The following is a 16,751-nucleotide window of genomic DNA, read 5'->3' on the forward strand; positions in this document are numbered from 1 at the left end:
CCTTACATCCATTAACGTTTAGCGTACCGATGCTCAAAGCCATTGGTAATCAAGAGTCTTGTTTCCCATAGGCGCTCAGGGTACTATACCCCGAGAAGCCTTTACGTGCTCTCGCAACACTTTGTTAAACTTTAGGACCCGAGTATGTTCGATAGTCCCGGAAAGTTTGGCCTTGTGGTTAGCCTTGATGTATACTCTGAGAGATTGGAGAATGACCGAAGCATCCTTCCACCTCTCAAGGGCCAACTGCACCTTCGTATGTCCATGTCTACAGAGGGTATCATCCAGGAAACTATCCAGCTCCCGGGCAGGGATAATGGGGATCGAGGAGTCCACCGACTCCATGGTGCCAGAGGACTCCCCTCTGAGCCCCAACTCCCCAGGCTCCTCTTGGCTGGAGAATTCAAGACACCCGTCCTTCTCTGCGGGGGCCTCTCTCAGCCCTAGATTGGATCCCCTCCTCGGTGTTTCCACGAGGGGGTCCACTGTGCTCTCCACCTCCATCCCCGAGTCAGGCTGTTCATGGGCAGCTGGTGGCGGCATGGCAGAGGCAGTGGTCTCCCGAGAGTCCTCGGGGGCCACAGAAGCACACATGCCACGGGTGTTCGCATCACCCACGGGAGGGCACTCACCAACCGCGGGAGGGCCCTCACCATCCGCAGGAGGGCCCCCACCGTCCGCGGGAGGGCCCTCACCATCCGCGGGAGGGACCCCACCATCCGCGGGAGGGCCCCCACCATCCGCAGGAGGGCCCCCACCATCCGCAGGAGGGCACCCACCATCCGCGGGAGGGCTCTCACCAACCATGGGGGGGCACTCCTTAGCAAGGGCTTCATAGGGAGGGTCTTTCCCAGCGTTCACTCCCAACAAAGTGCCTGCCCAAAACTCTGCACCAAGAGGGTTCAGGTCAGACAACTCCCAGATGTAATCGGAAGTGCTCACCACAACACCCTCCAAACCCTCATCCACGGGGGTCAGCCCTATCCCATCTCCTTCCTCTGGTGACGCAAACCGGGGCTTTTTATCCCTATGTGCGTCACCCGAAGGCGGTACAGCCGAAGGGGGATCTTGGTTGGCTCTGAAGATAGGTGCACTCGGCATGTCAAATTTACCGAAGCACAATTCTCCAGGGGATGCTCTCCAACCGAGAGGGGCGCTGGGAGGTTCCCCAACGTCCCCAGAGGCATCGGGTACCTCCAGCTGCATTCCCTCCAGAAATTCGAGGGGGGTGGGCTGTACATTTGTGGGATCCGGCTTACACTGGTTAATCCCAACCAGTGGGTCGGACAGGACCACCTTGTGCGGAACTGATTTTTCTTTCCGCTTCCGAGACTTCAGAGGGTAAACATAATATGGTTCACTCTCAACCTCCTCAATCACCCTCTTATTGGTTTTAAATTTGCTCTTCCTGGGGATTGATTTCCCAGGAGAGGGTGCCGCTGTTTCCATAGCAGGAGTTTCCTCCCGCTCCCCTTCACCCTGTACGGTGCTTACAATGGGGTTAGGGGGTTCTTGGGGGGGGACAGCGACAGAGGGTGACTGTTTTGAGGTGACTTTTTTCTTCCCCCTCTTCTTTGAGAGGAGAGGTTCAGATGTCACTGTTTGAGTTGCGACAGTGACATCTTCTGTGGTCCCAGGGGGGACCTGGGCCCTCGAGCTCTTTTCCTTCTCCCTCTGTTCTTTGGGGAGAGGTTCAGATGTCACTGTTCGAGATGGGGCAGTGACATATTCTGCGGTCCCAGAGGGTGCCTGGGCCTTCGAGGGCTTTTCCTTCTCTCTCTTTCTTTGGGGGAGAGGTGTAGACGTTACTGTCCGAGATGGGGCAGCGACATCTCCTGTGGTCCCAGCGGGGGCCTGGGCCCCCGAGGGCTCCGCTGCGGTGGGTGCAGCGGCACAGGGTGTTTCCCCCTGGGGGGAGACAGCGCTAACAGAGGCTGGCCGCTCCAGGGCGACCCCCTCTCCTTCCTTCCGCTCTCCAGGAAGAGGTGCAGAAGTCACTGTTCCGGATGGGACAGCGACATCTCCTGCGGTCTCAGGAGGGACCTGGGCCCCTGAGGGCCCCGCTGTGGTGGGCACAGCGGTACCGGGTGTCTTGGCAGAGGGAGGGGCGGGTGCAGGAGTTGGGATGGGTCCTCTGTTCCCTCTGAGGCAACTCCTACGAGTGTGCCCCAGCTCTCTGCACAGATAACATCTAACCCCCTCCGTGCCATAAAACACAGTGTATGCTATGCCCTCGTAGGGCACCCTAAACGAACCCTCCACAGATTCATTGCTCCCTGGCAGCAGCAGTTGTACCTGCCGCCTAAATGAGAGTACATGCCTCAGCGCCCTATCTCTGCAGCCCAAAGATAATTTTATTATGGGGGACTTAATGTCTCCCAGGGCTTGCAGGTACGGCTTCATGAGGCAATCTGGGATGAAGGGGGGCACATTTGACAGAATGACCTTTGTGCCTAACCCCTCCATGGGTTCCATAGGGATGTATTTCCCCCCTACACTGATGCCTTTCTGCACCAGGTAGTGAGTGGCAGCCAGCGTACGAAGGAAGAAAATGCCCCTCCCATACATTTTGCTGGCCGCCACCACAGCAGAGGGACCCACCACATCAGCCACAGCCCTCACATATATCTCCATGTTTAGGCCAGGTGACATTGGGCACCTCACCCCAAGCTTCCTGCTCAAACAGGGCGTGGCCCCAGCATTGTTGTTGCTGGGGTTAACGCCTGCAACTGCCACATGCGCCCATGTTGGAACTGGGACTGCAGGGGTTACGCTGCTAACAGGTGCTGGGGGAGGCATGGCCAGGGCACTGGAAGGACCAGGCCTAGGGCTGTGACTAAGAGTGTTGCTCCTAGGGGCCACAGTTTTTGGTGTTCTATATCCGGGCGTCGCCCCTGTTGCCGCACTTGTCCTATTCCCCTTTCCAGGCATGATAAACAAATAAGCCTCTAAGTCAGGGGAAGGTATTGCTTAGTGAGAGAGGTATTGAGAGAAAACTGTCCCTTTAAGAGATCTCTCTGCAAGGGGAAAAAACAGCAGCTTTTAAAACCTGCTGCAGCTTTAAATATTTTCCCTTTATTATTAACTCTCTCTCTCTGTTATAATAAGCAAACACCACAATTTACAAGTCTTTATAGAAAAGACACAGAGCTCTCAATAGCAAGTGAGAAAAGGAATCAGGCTTAAGAAAAACAAGAGAGTGAAATTGGAAGTTTAAACAACCAGTAAAAACCTCCAGTAGTGAGGGAGGAGAGAGGGGGGGAGACTGCAGTTTTCCAGCCAGCTAAACTGCAGCTATGCTGGGTTAAATCACTGCAGCCCCTGGGTGAAAACCAAAAAACGGTTTTTAAGCCTGAAAATGCACCCAAAACCCTCTATAAAACTCCCAGTATACTCACAGTATACTCCCCCACAGATCCACAGCAAAATATAACAAATAAAGAAAGAATAAAGCGGTTTCCTTACCAAATGCCTGGAGCTCTGCACATACACTTCTGAGGGAAGCAGCCTATTTTGATCTGGTTCAATACTGATTGGCCGGCGAAGCCGGCCAATTCAGTTAAACAGCAATTCTACTTGTTGCCAAGTAGAAAAAAGAAAAACCAGTCAAACAAATATATAAGGGAATCAGCAAGTGCACTGTAAAAAATGCACTTAAAAAAGAAGGGTTAACTCAGAAGAACCCCTGATGGGGGATACCGAGCAGAGCACCCCGCCTAACGCCCACTGGGAGGTAAACTCCGAAACCGTCCCAGCGGACTCGGCGTACGTGAACTCTGCCCGAATACGGGAGTGCACCAGCGCCCGGAACACTGCCACGATGTTCGTTGGGACCCCCTTCTCCAAACGCTGCTTCCTGGTCTTGTAAATGGCTACCTTAGCCACTGCCAGGAGCAGGTTAACTAGGAGATCCCTAGGCTTATTGTCTCGGGACACTGGGCACCCAAAAATAAAATGATGAGGGGAAAAACCCAGCCAGAACTGCAGAAGAAGGCTCCTCAAGAAGGACAAGAGGGGCTGCAGTCTGACGCAACTCAAATAAATGTGAAATACGGACTCCCGCTCGCCACAGAAGGGACAGGCGGCGGGGGAGTCCGTGAAGTGTGCCAAATACTCTCCTGTGCTCAGTGCACCGTGGAGGACCCTCCAACTCAAATCCCCGGCGGGACGGGGAACCAAAGCTGAATAGAGCTCTCTCCACCGGGGTCTCTCGTCCTCGTTCCCAAAAAATACCCGCCTCCAGATGGTATCTGGGCGGGTGACAAGGGCGAGGTAGTGCACTATATGGAGCACCAGAGAATACAGGACTTTCCTCGGCATGCCGCGAAAACATGCCGGGGACATATCCCCCAACCTGCTGAGGTTTGGGGAGATAGGAACTCGAGGGGGTTGCCTTGGTTTGGGTTCTACGCAAAGATTCGGAGAGCTGAAGTTGATAGGGTGACAAGGCTCTCCGGTCTGCAAAACCCCCTCGATGAAGGTGCGTGAGTCGGGGTGGATAGCATCTTTAATCTCCTGGATCAAACGACGAGGGACGCGGGCAGTAAGCAGACCCATACGGGGCGCGAGCTCCTCTGCTCCTACCCAGTCTCGCCGCTCATAGTCCAGGAGATCTCCGACTCTGGTCACCTGCGCCAGGATTAGTCGGCGGCAAATAGAGGGTGAATCCAACATCCGAGCCCCCACTGCCGGATTATACAGCAGGGGCTCGGCGAGGATATCAACCCCCACCGCCTGTTTCTTCCTGGTCGCGGAGACCAATTTCCAGGCCTTCAGTAAGTCCCGGTAGTATGCCGGCAGCACCGAGAGGTCTCTACCTAAACCCTCAGGCCTGATGATAAACAATTGCCGGTCATACCTCATATTGCGCAGCTGGCGAAAGAAACTGGTTGCCAGCTGGCACCACTGCGGAGACGGATCTGCGAATAGGTATCTCTGCAGGTACTGGAGGCGGAAAGTGTGTAACTGGGAGCGGACACACACCACTCCCTGTCCACCCTCCTCCAAAGGGAGACACGCAACTCCCGCAGAGACCCAATGCTTCCCCATCCAGAGGAAATCCATCAACCTCCTCTGGATCTTGTTGATAAATTCGGGGGTTGGACCCATGGCTATCAGCCGGTGCCAAAGCTGACTGGCCACCAGCTGGTTGATCACCAGGGTCCTTCCCCTAAGGGAAAGCATTCTCGACAGATACACCCATGACCCCAGACGAGCAATGACCCGTTCTTCAAGATCACTGAAGTTTTCTGGGGCCGGGTCCTCCGCAGCAGACAGGTAGACTCCCAGATACTTGAGAGTATCGCTCTCCCACGAGACATTCCGAAACGTGGGGGGCAAAGAGTCCACCTGTAAGGGACCCACCAACATGCCGGAGCACTTGGACCAGTTGATCCGAGCAGAAGAGGCCGCGGTGTAGACCTCTTGGCACGCTTGTGCCCGCTCTAGATCATCTAGGTCCTGGGCCACGAGGAGCACGTCATCGGCATAAGCCGACAGGACTACTCGCATGTCGGGCTCCCGCAGCACCAGCCCGGTGAGCCTCCTCCTCAGTAGGCAGAGGAAGGGCTCAATGGCCAGCGCGTACAGTTGCCCAGACAGGGGGCACCCTTGACGTACTCCCCGACCAAACACAAAAGGTGCCGTCAGGGACCAGTTGATCTTCACCAGACACTCTGCAGAGGCGTACAGCATCTGGAGAAAGCCCACAAATTGTGGGCCGAAGCCAAACGCCCGCAGGGTCTCCATAAGGTAACGGTGATCCACTCTGTCAAATGCCTTCTCCTGATCTAGGGACAGGAAGGCGAGTGACAGACCAGTCCTCTGCGCGTAGTGCATCAGGTCCCGGACCAGAAAAATGTTGTCATGAATGCTCCGGCCTGGGACAGTATAGGACTGGTCGGGGTGAATCACCTCTGCCAGCACGGACTTGAGCCTCAGCGAAAGCGCTTTGGCTACGATCTTATAGTCCGTGCTGAGCAGTGAGACCGGTCGCCAATTAGAGATCTGACGGAGATCCCCCTTCTTCGGCAGCAAAGACAGTATTGCCCGCCGACACGAAAGTGGCATCTCACCGATCTCCAGGGCTTCGGCTAGGACCTCGGTGAAATCAGGTCCCAGCATCTCCCAGAAAAACTGGAAGAACTCCACAGTCAGCCCGTCTAGCCCCGGCGCTTTTCCGTGGGACATGAGACTGAGGGCTTCAGAGAGCTCGGCCAGAGTCAAAGGTAACTCAAGCGGCTCCCTTCCATCCTCACTGACCGTGGGAAGCCCCTCTAATAAGACCCTGCATTTATCTGGCTGGATGGACTCCGGAGAGAAAAGATCTACATAGAATCTCCGGGTTCTGTCCCGGATGCTCTCCGGGTCAGTCAGAGGGGTACCGTCCTCTGCCAACAGGCATGTGATATGTCTACGGTTTCCCCTCTTTTTCTCCAGCGCGTAGAAGAGGCGCGACCCGCGATCCATCTCTCGAAGGAAGTTGATACGGGATCGCACATACGCCCCCCGAGCTCTCCGATCTTCCAAGTCCCGGAGAGTGCACTTCCTCTCTACGTACATACTCTGCAGGTATTGGTCTCCTGCCACAGATAGCCGCTTCTCGAAATCGAGCACCTCCTCCCTGAGGGCCTCGATCTCAGCATCGCGCCGCCTGCTGGCACCTTTTGTGTACTCCTGACACACGAGGCGCAGATGAACCTTGCCCACGTCCCACCACTGCTCTAACGTGGCAAAGTCTGACCTGCAACCTCTCCAGGCCATCCAAAAGTCTCGGACCGTCGTCGCAAACCCCTTGTCCTCCAACAACGTATTGTTGAAGTGCCAATATGCGGCCGAGGGTGCTGCAGGTAGCAGCGTCACCGTCACGGACGCACAATTGTGGTCTGAAAACGGCGCCAGCCTAATGGCACTGGACTGGGCTCGCGACAGGCTGTGGCTGGAAATATACAGCCTGTCGATCCGGGACCAGGACATCCGTTCACCCCTAAACACCCTAACATGGGTGAACTCAGTGGATGCCTCAGGATGTTGTTCTCGCCAGACGTCTACCAAGGAGTAGCGGGTGATGACCTCCCGCAAGGCCGACGCAGAACACGGGTGTGGCTCCGGACCATTCCGGTCTTTCCGAGCCTCGAGGGTACAGTTAAAATCACCCCCGAGCACCACGTATTCGTCTGCGTCGACTGTCTCCAGGTATTCAGACATTCTGACGAAGAACTGCCTTCTCAGGGGTCCGTTGGCAGGAGCATACACGTTCAGGAAATTAAACGTGTAGTCCTCGTGTCGGACCCTGATATGCAAAAGGCGACCTGGAACAACAGCTTTGGCAAGCAGCAGCTCAGGTTGAAAGGATTCAGAGAACAGGGTCACCACCCCACAAGATGTCGAAGTGAGGTGGCTGAAAAAGACCTTGCCTCGCCACTCCAGATGCCAGCTGGCTTCAGCCTCTGGAGTGGTATGGGTTTCCTGCAGGAAACTCACAGAATACTTTCCCTTTTGTAAAAAGGAGAGTACCTGGAACCTTCGAAACCCGTCCTTACATCCATTAACGTTTAGCGTACCGATGCTCAAAGCCATTGGTAATCAAGAGTCTTGCTTCCCATAGGCGCTCAGGGTACTATACCCCGAGAAGCCTTTACGTGCTCTCGCAACACTTTGTTAAACTTTAGGACCCGAGTATGTTCGATAGTCCCGGAAAGTTTGGCCTTGTGGTTAGCCTTGATGTATACTCTGAGAGATTGGAGAATGACCGAAGCATCCTTCCACCTCTCAAGGGCCAACTGCACCTTTGTATGTCCATGTCTACAGAGGGTATCATCCAGGAAACTATCCAGCTCCCGGGCAGGGATAATGGGGATCGAGGAGTCCACCGACTCCATGGTGCCAGAGGACTCCCCTCTGAGCCCCAACTCCCCAGGCTCCTCTTGGCTGGAGAATTCAAGACACCCGTCCTTCTCTGCGGGGGCCTCTCTCAGCCCTAGATTGGATCCCCTCCTCGGTGTTTCCACGAGGGGGTCCACTGTGCTCTCCACCTCCATCCCCGAGTCAGGCTGTTCATGGGCAGCTGGTGGCGGCATGGCAGAGGCAGTGGTCTCCCGAGAGTCCTCGGGGGCCACAGAAGCACACATGCCACGGGTGTTCGCATCACCCACGGGAGGGCACTCACCAACCGCGGGAGGGCCCTCACCATCCGCAGGAGGGCCCCCACCGTCCGCGGGAGGGCCCTCACCATCCGCGGGAGGGACCCCACCATCCGCGGGAGGGCCCCCACCATCCGCAGGAGGGCCCCCACCATCCGCAGGAGGGCACCCACCATCCGCGGGAGGGCTCTCACCAACCATGGGGGGGCACTCCTTAGCAAGGGCTTCATAGGGAGGGTCTTTCCCAGCGTTCACTCCCAACAAAGTGCCTGCCCAAAACTCTGCACCAAGAGGGTTCAGGTCAGACAACTCCCAGATGTAATCGGAAGTGCTCACCACAACACCCTCCAAACCCTCATCCACGGGGGTCAGCCCTATCCCATCTCCTTCCTCTGGTGACGCAAACCGGGGCTTTTTATCCCTATGTGCGTCACCCGAAGGCGGTACAGCCGAAGGGGGATCTTGGTTGGCTCTGAAGATAGGTGCACTCGGCATGTCAAATTTACCGAAGCACAATTCTCCAGGGGATGCTCTCCAACCGAGAGGGGCGCTGGGAGGTTCCCCAACGTCCCCAGAGGCATCGGGTACCTCCAGCTGCATTTCCTCCAGAAATTCAAGGGGGGGGGGCTGTACCTTTGTGGGATCCGGCTTACACTGGTTAATCCCAACCAGTGGGTCGGACAGGACCACCTTGTGCGGAACTGATTTTTCTTTCCGCTTCCGAGACTTCAGAGGGTAAACGTAATATGGTTCACCCTCAACCTCCTCAATCACCCTCTTATTGGTTTTTGATTTGCTCTTCCTGGGGATTGATTTCCCAGGAGAGGGTGCCGCTGTCTCCATAGCATGAGTTTCCTCCCGCTCCCCTTCACCCTGTACGGTGCTTACAATGGGGTTAGGGGGTTCTTGGGGGGGGACAACGACAGAGGGTGACTGTTTTGGGGAGACTTTTTTCTTCCCCCTCTTTTTTGAGAGGAGAGGTTCAGATGTCACTGTTTGAGTTGCGACAGTGACATCTTCTGTGGTCCCAGGGGGGACCTGTGCCCTCGAGCTCTTTTCCTTCTCCCTCTGTTCTTTGGGGAGAGGTTCAGATGTCACTGTTTGAGATGGGGCAGTGACATCTTCTGCGGTCCCAGAGGGGGCCTGGGCCTTCGAGGGCTTTTCCCTCTCTCTCCTTCTTTGGGGGAGAGGTGTAGACGTCACTGTCCGAGATGGGGCAGCGACATCTCCTGTGGTCCCAGCGGGGGCCTGGGCCCCCGAGGGCTCCGCTGCGGTGGGTGCAGCGGCACAGGGCGTTTCCTCCTGGGGGGAGACAGCGCTAACAGAGGCTGGCCGCTCCAGGGCGACCCCCTCTCCTTCCTTCCGCTCTCCAGGAAGAGGTGCAGAAGTCACTGTTCCGGATGGGACAGCGACATCTCCTGCGGTCTCAGGAGGGACCTGGGCCCCTGAGGGCCCCGCTGTGGTGGGCACAGCGGTACCGGGTGTCTTGGCAGAGGGAGGGGCGGGTGCAGGAGTTGGGATGGGTCCTCTGTTCCCTCTGAGGCAACTCCTACGAGTGTGCCCCAGCTCTCTGCACAGATAACATCTAACCCCCTCCGTGCCATAAAACACAGTGTATTCTATGCCCTCGTAGGGCACCCTAAACGAACCCTCCACAGATTCATTGCTCCCTGGCAGCAGCAGTTGTACCTGCCGCCTAAATGAGAGTACATGCCTCAGCGCCCTATCTCTGCAGCCCAAAGATAATTTTATTATGGGGGACTTAATGTCTCCCAGGGCTTGCAGGTACGGCTTCATGAGGCAATCTGGGATGAAGGGGGGCACATTTGACAGAATGACCTTTGTGCCTAACCCCTCCATGGGTTCCATAGGGATGTATTTCCCCCCTACACTGATGCCTTTCTGCACCAGGTAGTGAGTGGCAGCCAGCGTACGAAGGAAGAAAATGCCCCTCCCATACATTTTGCTGGCCGCCACCACAGCAGAGGGACCCACCACATCAGCCACAGCCCTCACATATATCTCCATGTTTAGGCCAGGTGACATTGGGCACCTCACCCCAAGCTTCCTGCTCAAACAGGGCGTGGCCCCAGCATTGTTGTTGCTGGGGTTAACGCCTGCAACTGCCACATGCGCCCATGTTGGAACTGGGACTGCAGGGGTTACGCTGCTAACAGGTGCTGGGGGAGGCGTGGCCAGGGCACTGGAAGGACCAGGCCTAGGGCTGTGACTAAGAGTGTTGCTCCTAGGGGCCACAGTTTTTGGTGTTCTATATCCGGGCGTCGCCCCTGTTGCCGCACTTGTCCTATTCCCCTTTCCAGGCATGATAAACAAATAAGCCTCTAAGTCAGGGGAAGGTATTGCTTAGTGAGAGAGGTATTGAGAGAAAACTGTCCCTTTTAGAAGAGATCTCTCTGCAAGGGGAAAAAACAGCAGCTTTTAAAACCTGCTGCAGTTTTAAATCTTTTCCTCTTATTATTAACTCTCTCTCTCTGTTATAATAAGCAAACACCACAATTTACAAGTCTTTATAGAAAAGACACAGAGCTCTCAATAGCAAGTGAGAAAAGGAATCAGGCTTTAAGAAAAACAAAAGAGTGAAATTGGAAGTTTAAACAACCAGTAAAAACCTCCAGTAATGAGGGAGGAGAGAGGGGTGAGACTGCAGTTTTCCAGCCAGCTAAACTGCAGCTATGCTGGGTTAAATCACTGCAGCCCCTGGGTGAAAACCAAAAACGGTTTTTAAGCCTGAAAATGCACCCAAAACCCTCTATAAAACTCACAGTATACTCACAGTATACTCCCCCACAGATCCAAGCCAAAAAATACCAAATAAAGAAAGAATAAAGGTGATTCCTTACCAAATGCCTGGAGCTCTGCACATACACTTCTGAGGGAAGCAGCCTATTTTGATCTGGTTCAATACTGATTGGCCGGCGAAGCCGGCCAATTCAGTTAAACAGCAATTCTACTTGTTTCCAAGTAGAACAAAGAAAAACCAGTCAAACAAATATATAAGGGAATCAGCAAGTGCACTGTAAAAAATGCACTTAAAAAAGAAGGGTTAACTCAGAAGACCCCATGATGGGGGATACCGAGCAGAGCACCCCGCCTAACGCCCACTGGGAGGTAAACTCCAAAACCGTCCCAGCGGACTCGGCGTACGTGAACTCTGCCCGAATACGGGAGTGCACCAGCGCCCGGAACACTGCCACGATGTTCGTTGGGACCCCCTTCTCCAAACGCTGCTTCCTGGTCTTGTAAATGGCTACCTTAGCCACTGCCAGGAGCAGGTTAACTAGGAGATCCCTAGGCTTATTGTCCCGGGACACTGGGCACCCAAAAATAAAATGATGAGGGGAAAAACCTAGCCAGAACTGCAGGAGAAGGCTCCTCAAGAAGGACAAGAGGGGCTGCAGTCTGGCGCAACTCAAATAAATGTGAAATACGGACTCCCGCTCGCCACAGAAAGGACAGGCGGCGGGGGAGTCCGTGAAGTGTGCCAAATACTCTCCTGTGCTCAGTGCACCGTGGAGGACCCTCCAACTCAAATCCCCGGCCGGACGGGGAACCAAAGCTGAATAGAGCTCTCTCCACCGGGGTCTCTCGCCCTCGTTCCCAAAAAATACCCGCCTCCAGATGGTATCTGGTCGGGTGACAAGGGCGAGGTAGTGCACTATATGGAGCATCAGAGAATACAGGACTTTCCTTGGCATGCCGCGAAAACATGCCGGGGACATATCCCCCAACCTGCTGAGGTTGGGGGAAAGAGGAGCCCGAGGGGGTTGCCGTGGTTTGGGTTCCACGCAAAGATCTGGAGAGCTAGGATTGAAAGGTTGACAAGGCTCTCCGGTCTGCAATACCCCCTCGATGAAGGTGCGTGAGTCGGGGTGGATGGCATCTTTAATCTCCTGGATCAAACGACGAGGCACGCGGGCAGTAAGCAGACCCATACGGGGCGCGAGCTCCTCTGCTCCTACCCAGTCCCGCCGCTCAAAGTCCAGGAGATCCCCGACTCTGGTCACCTGCGCCAGGATTAGCCGGCGGCAAATAGAGGGTGAATCCAACATCCGAGCCCCCACTGCCGGATTATACAGCAGGGGCTCAGCGAGGAAATCAACCCCCACCGCCTGCCCCTTCCTGGTCGCGGAGACCAGTTTCCAGGCCTTCAGTAAGTCCCGGTAGTATGCCGGCAGCACCGAGAGGTTTCTACCTAAACCCTCGGGCCTGATGAAAAACAGTTGCCGGTCATACCTCATATTGTGCAGCTGGCGAAAGAAAAAGGTCGCCAGCTGGCACCACTGCGGAGACGGATCTGCGAATAGGTATCTCTGCAGGTACTGGAGGCGGAAAGTGTGTAACTGGGAGCGGACACACACCACTCCCTGTCCACCCTCCTCCAAAGGGAGACACGCAACTCCCGCAGAGACCCAATGCTTCCCCATCCAGAGGAAATCCATCAACCTCCTCTGGATCTTGTTGATAAATTCGGGAGTTGGACCCATGGCTATCAGCCGGTGCCAAAGCTGACTGGCCACCAGCTGGTTGATCACCAGGGTCCTTCCCCTAAGGGAAAGCATTCTCGACAGATACACCCATGACCCCAGACGAGCAATGACCCGTTCTTCAAGATCACTGAAGTTTTCTGGGGCCGGGTCCTCCGCAGCAGACAGGTAGACTCCCAGATACTTGAGAGTATCGCTCTCCCACGAGACATTCCGAAACGTGGGGGGCAAAGAGTCCACCTGTAAGGGACCCACCAATATGCCGGCGCACTTGGACCAGTTGATCCGAGCAGAAGAGGCCGCGGTGTAGACCTCTTGGCACGCTTGTGCCCGCTCTAGATCATCTAGGTCATGGGCCACGAGGAGCACGTCATCGGCATAAGCCGACAGGACTACTCGCATGTCAGGCTCCCGCAGCACCAGCCCGGTGAGCCTCCTCCTCAGTAGGCAGAGGAAGGGCTCAATGGCCAGCGCGTACAGTTGCCCAGACAGGGGGCACCCTTGACGTACTCCCCGACCAAACACAAAAGGTGCCGTCAGGGACCAGTTGATCTTCACCAGACACTCTGCAGAGGCGTACAGCATCTGGAGAAAGCCCACAAATTGTGGGCCGAAGCCAAACGCCCGCAGGGTCTCCATAAGGTAACGGTGATCCACTCTGTCAAACGCCTTCTCCTGATCTAGGGACAGGAAGGCGAGTGACAGACCAGTCCTCTGCGCGTAGTGCATCAGGTCCCGGACCAGAAAAATGTTGTCATGAATGCTCCGGCCTGGGACAGTATAGGACTGGTCGGGGTGAATCACCTCTGCCAGCACGGACTTGAGCCTCAGCGAAAGCGCTTTGGCTACGATCTTATAGTCCGTGCTGAGCAGTGAGACCGGTCGCCAATTAGAGATCTGACGGAGATCCCCCTTCTTCGGCAGCAAAGACAGTATTGCCCGCCGACACGAAAGTGGCATCTCACCGATCTCAAGGGCTTCGGCTAGGACCTCGGTGAAATCAGGTCCCAGCATCTCCCAGAAAAACCGGAAGAACTCCACAGTCAGCCCGTCTAGCCCCGGCGCTTTTCCGTGGGACATGAGACTGAGGGCTTCAGAGAGCTCGGCCAGAGTCAAAGGTAACTCAAGCGGCTCCCTTCCATCCTCACTGACCGTGGGAAGCCCCTCTAATAAGACCCTGCATTTATCTGGCTGGATGGACTCCGGAGAGAAAAGATCTACATAGAATCTCCGGGTTCTGTCCCGGATGCTCTCCGGGTCAGTCAGAGGGGTACCGTCCTCTGCCAACAGGCATGTGATATGTCTACGGTTTCCCCTCTTTTTCTCCAGCGCGTAGAAGAGGCGCGACCCGCGATCCATCTCTCGAAGGAAGTTGATGCGGGATCGCACATACGCCCCCCGAGCTCTCCGATCTTCCAAGTCCCGGAGACTGCACTTCCTCTCCACGTACATACTCTGCAGGTACTGGTCTCCTGCCACAGACAGCCGCTTCTCGAGATCGAGCACCTCCTCCCTGAGGGCCTCGATCTCAGCATCGCGCCGCCTGCTGGCACCTTTTGTGTACTCCTGACACACGAGGCGCAGATGAACCTTGCCCACGTCCCACCACTGCTCTAACGTGGCAAAGTCTGACCTGCAACCTCTCCAGGCCATCCAAAAGTCTCGGACCGTCGTCGCAAACCCCTTGTCCTCCAACAACGTATTGTTGAAGTGCCAATATGCGGCCGAGGGTGCTGCAGGTAGCAGCGTCACCGTCACGGACGCACAATTGTGGTCTGAAAACGGCGCCAGCCTAATGGCACTGGACTGGGCTCGTGACAGGCTGTGGCTGGAAATATACAGCCTGTCGATCCGGGACCAGGACATCCGTTCACCCCTAAACACCCTAACATGGGTGAACTCAGTGGATGCCTCAGGATGTTGTTCTCGCCAGACGTCTACCAAGGAGTAGCGGGTGATGACCTCCCGCAAGGCCGACGCAGAACACGGGTGTGGCTCCGGACCATTCCGGTCTTTGCGAGCCTCGAGGGTACAGTTAAAATCACCCCCGAGCACCACGTATTCGTCTGCGTCGACTGTCTCCAGGTATTCAGACATTCTGACGAAGAACTGCCTTCTCAGGGGTCCGTTGGCAGGAGCATACACGTTCAGGAAATTAAACGTGTAGTCCTCGTGTCGGACCCTGATATGCAAAAGGCGACCTGGAACAACAGCTTTGGCAAGCAGCAGCTCAGGTTGAAAGGATTCAGAGAACAGGGTCACCACCCCACAAGATGTCGAAGTGAGGTGGCTGAAAAAGACCTTGCCTCGCCACTCCAGATGCCAGCTGGTTTCAGCCTCTGGAGTGGTATGGGTTTCCTGCAGGAAACTCACAGAATACTTTCCCTTTTGTAAAAAGGAGAGTACCTGGAACCTTCGAAACCCGTCCTTACATCCATTAACGTTTAGCGTACCGATGCTCAAAGCCATTGGTAATCAAGAGTCTTGCTTCCCATAGGCGCTCAGGGTACTATACCCCGAGAAGCCTTTACGTGCTCTCGCAACACTTTGTTAAACTTTAGGACCCGAGTATGTTCGATAGTCCCGGAAAGTTTGGCCTTGTGGTTAGCCTTGATGTATACTCTGAGAGATTGGAGAATGACCGAAGCATCCTTCCACCTCTCAAGGGCCAACTGCACCTTCGTATGTCCATGTCTACAGAGGGTATCATCCAGGAAACTATCCAGCTCCCGGGCAGGGATAATGGGGATCGAGGAGTCCACCGACTCCATGGTGCCAGAGGACTCCCCTCTGAGCCCCAACTCCCCAGGCTCCTCTTGGCTGGAGAATTCAAGACACCCGTCCTTCTCTGCGGGGGCCTCTCTCAGCCCTAGATTGGATCCCCTCCTCGGTGTTTCCACGAGGGGGTCCACTGTGCTCTCCACCTCCATCCCCGAGTCAGGCTGTTCATGGGCAGCTGGTGGCGGCATGGCAGAGGCAGTGGTCTCCCGAGAGTCCTCGGGGGCCACAGAAGCACACATGCCACGGGTGTTCGCATCACCCACGGGAGGGCACTCACCAACCGCGGGAGGGCCCTCACCATCCGCAGGAGGGCCCTCACCATCCGCAGGAGCGCCCTCACCATCCGCGGGAGGGACCCCACCATCCACGGGAGGGCCCCCACCATCCGCAGGAGGGCCCCCACCATCCGCAGGAGGGCCCCCACCATCCGCAGGAGGGCACCCACCATCCGCGGGAGGGCTTTCACCAACCATGGGGGGGCACTCCTTAGCAAGGGCTTCATAGGGAGGGTCTTTCCCAGCGTTCACTCCCAACAAAGTGCCTGCCCAAAACTCTGCACCAAGAGGGTTCAGGTCAGACAACTCCCAGATGTAATCAGAAGTGCTCACCACAACACCCTCCAAACCCTCATCCACGGGGGTCAGCCCTATCCCATCTCCTTCCTCTGGTGACGCAAACCGGGGCTTTTTATCCCTATGTGCGTCACCCGAAGGCGGTACAGCCGAAGGGGGATCTTGGTTGGCTCTGAAGATAGGTGCACTCGGCATGTCAAATTTACCGAAGCACAATTCTCCAGGGGATGCTCTCCAACCGAGAGGGGCGCTGGGAGGTTCCCCAACGTCCCCAGAGGCATCGGGTACCTCCAGCTGCATTCCTTCCAGAAATTCGAGGGGGGTGGGCTGTACATTTGTGGGATCCGGCTTACACTGGTTAATCCCAACCAGTGGGTCGGACAGGACCACCTTGTGCGGAACTGATTTTTCTTTCCGCTTCCGAGACTTCAGAGGGTAAACATAATATGGTTCACTCTCAACCTCCTCAATCACCCTCTTATTGGTTTTAAATTTGCTCTTCCTGGGGATTGATTTCCCAGGAGAGGGTGCCGCTGTTTCCATAGCAGGAGTTTCCTCCCGCTCCCCTTCACCCTGTACGGTGCTTACAATGGGGTTAGGGGGTTCTTGGGGGGGGACAGCGACAGAGGGTGACTGTTTTGAGGTGACTTTTTTCTTCCCCCTCTTTTTTGAGAGGAGAGGTTCAGATGTCACTGTTTGAGTTGCGACAGTGACATCTTCTGTGGTCCCAGGGGGGACCTGGGCCCTCGAGC

The sequence above is a fragment of the Ascaphus truei genome, chromosome 4 (genome assembly GCF_040206685.1).
Source record: "Ascaphus truei isolate aAscTru1 chromosome 4, aAscTru1.hap1, whole genome shotgun sequence".
NCBI classification, from domain to species: Eukaryota; Metazoa; Chordata; class Amphibia; order Anura; family Ascaphidae; genus Ascaphus; species Ascaphus truei.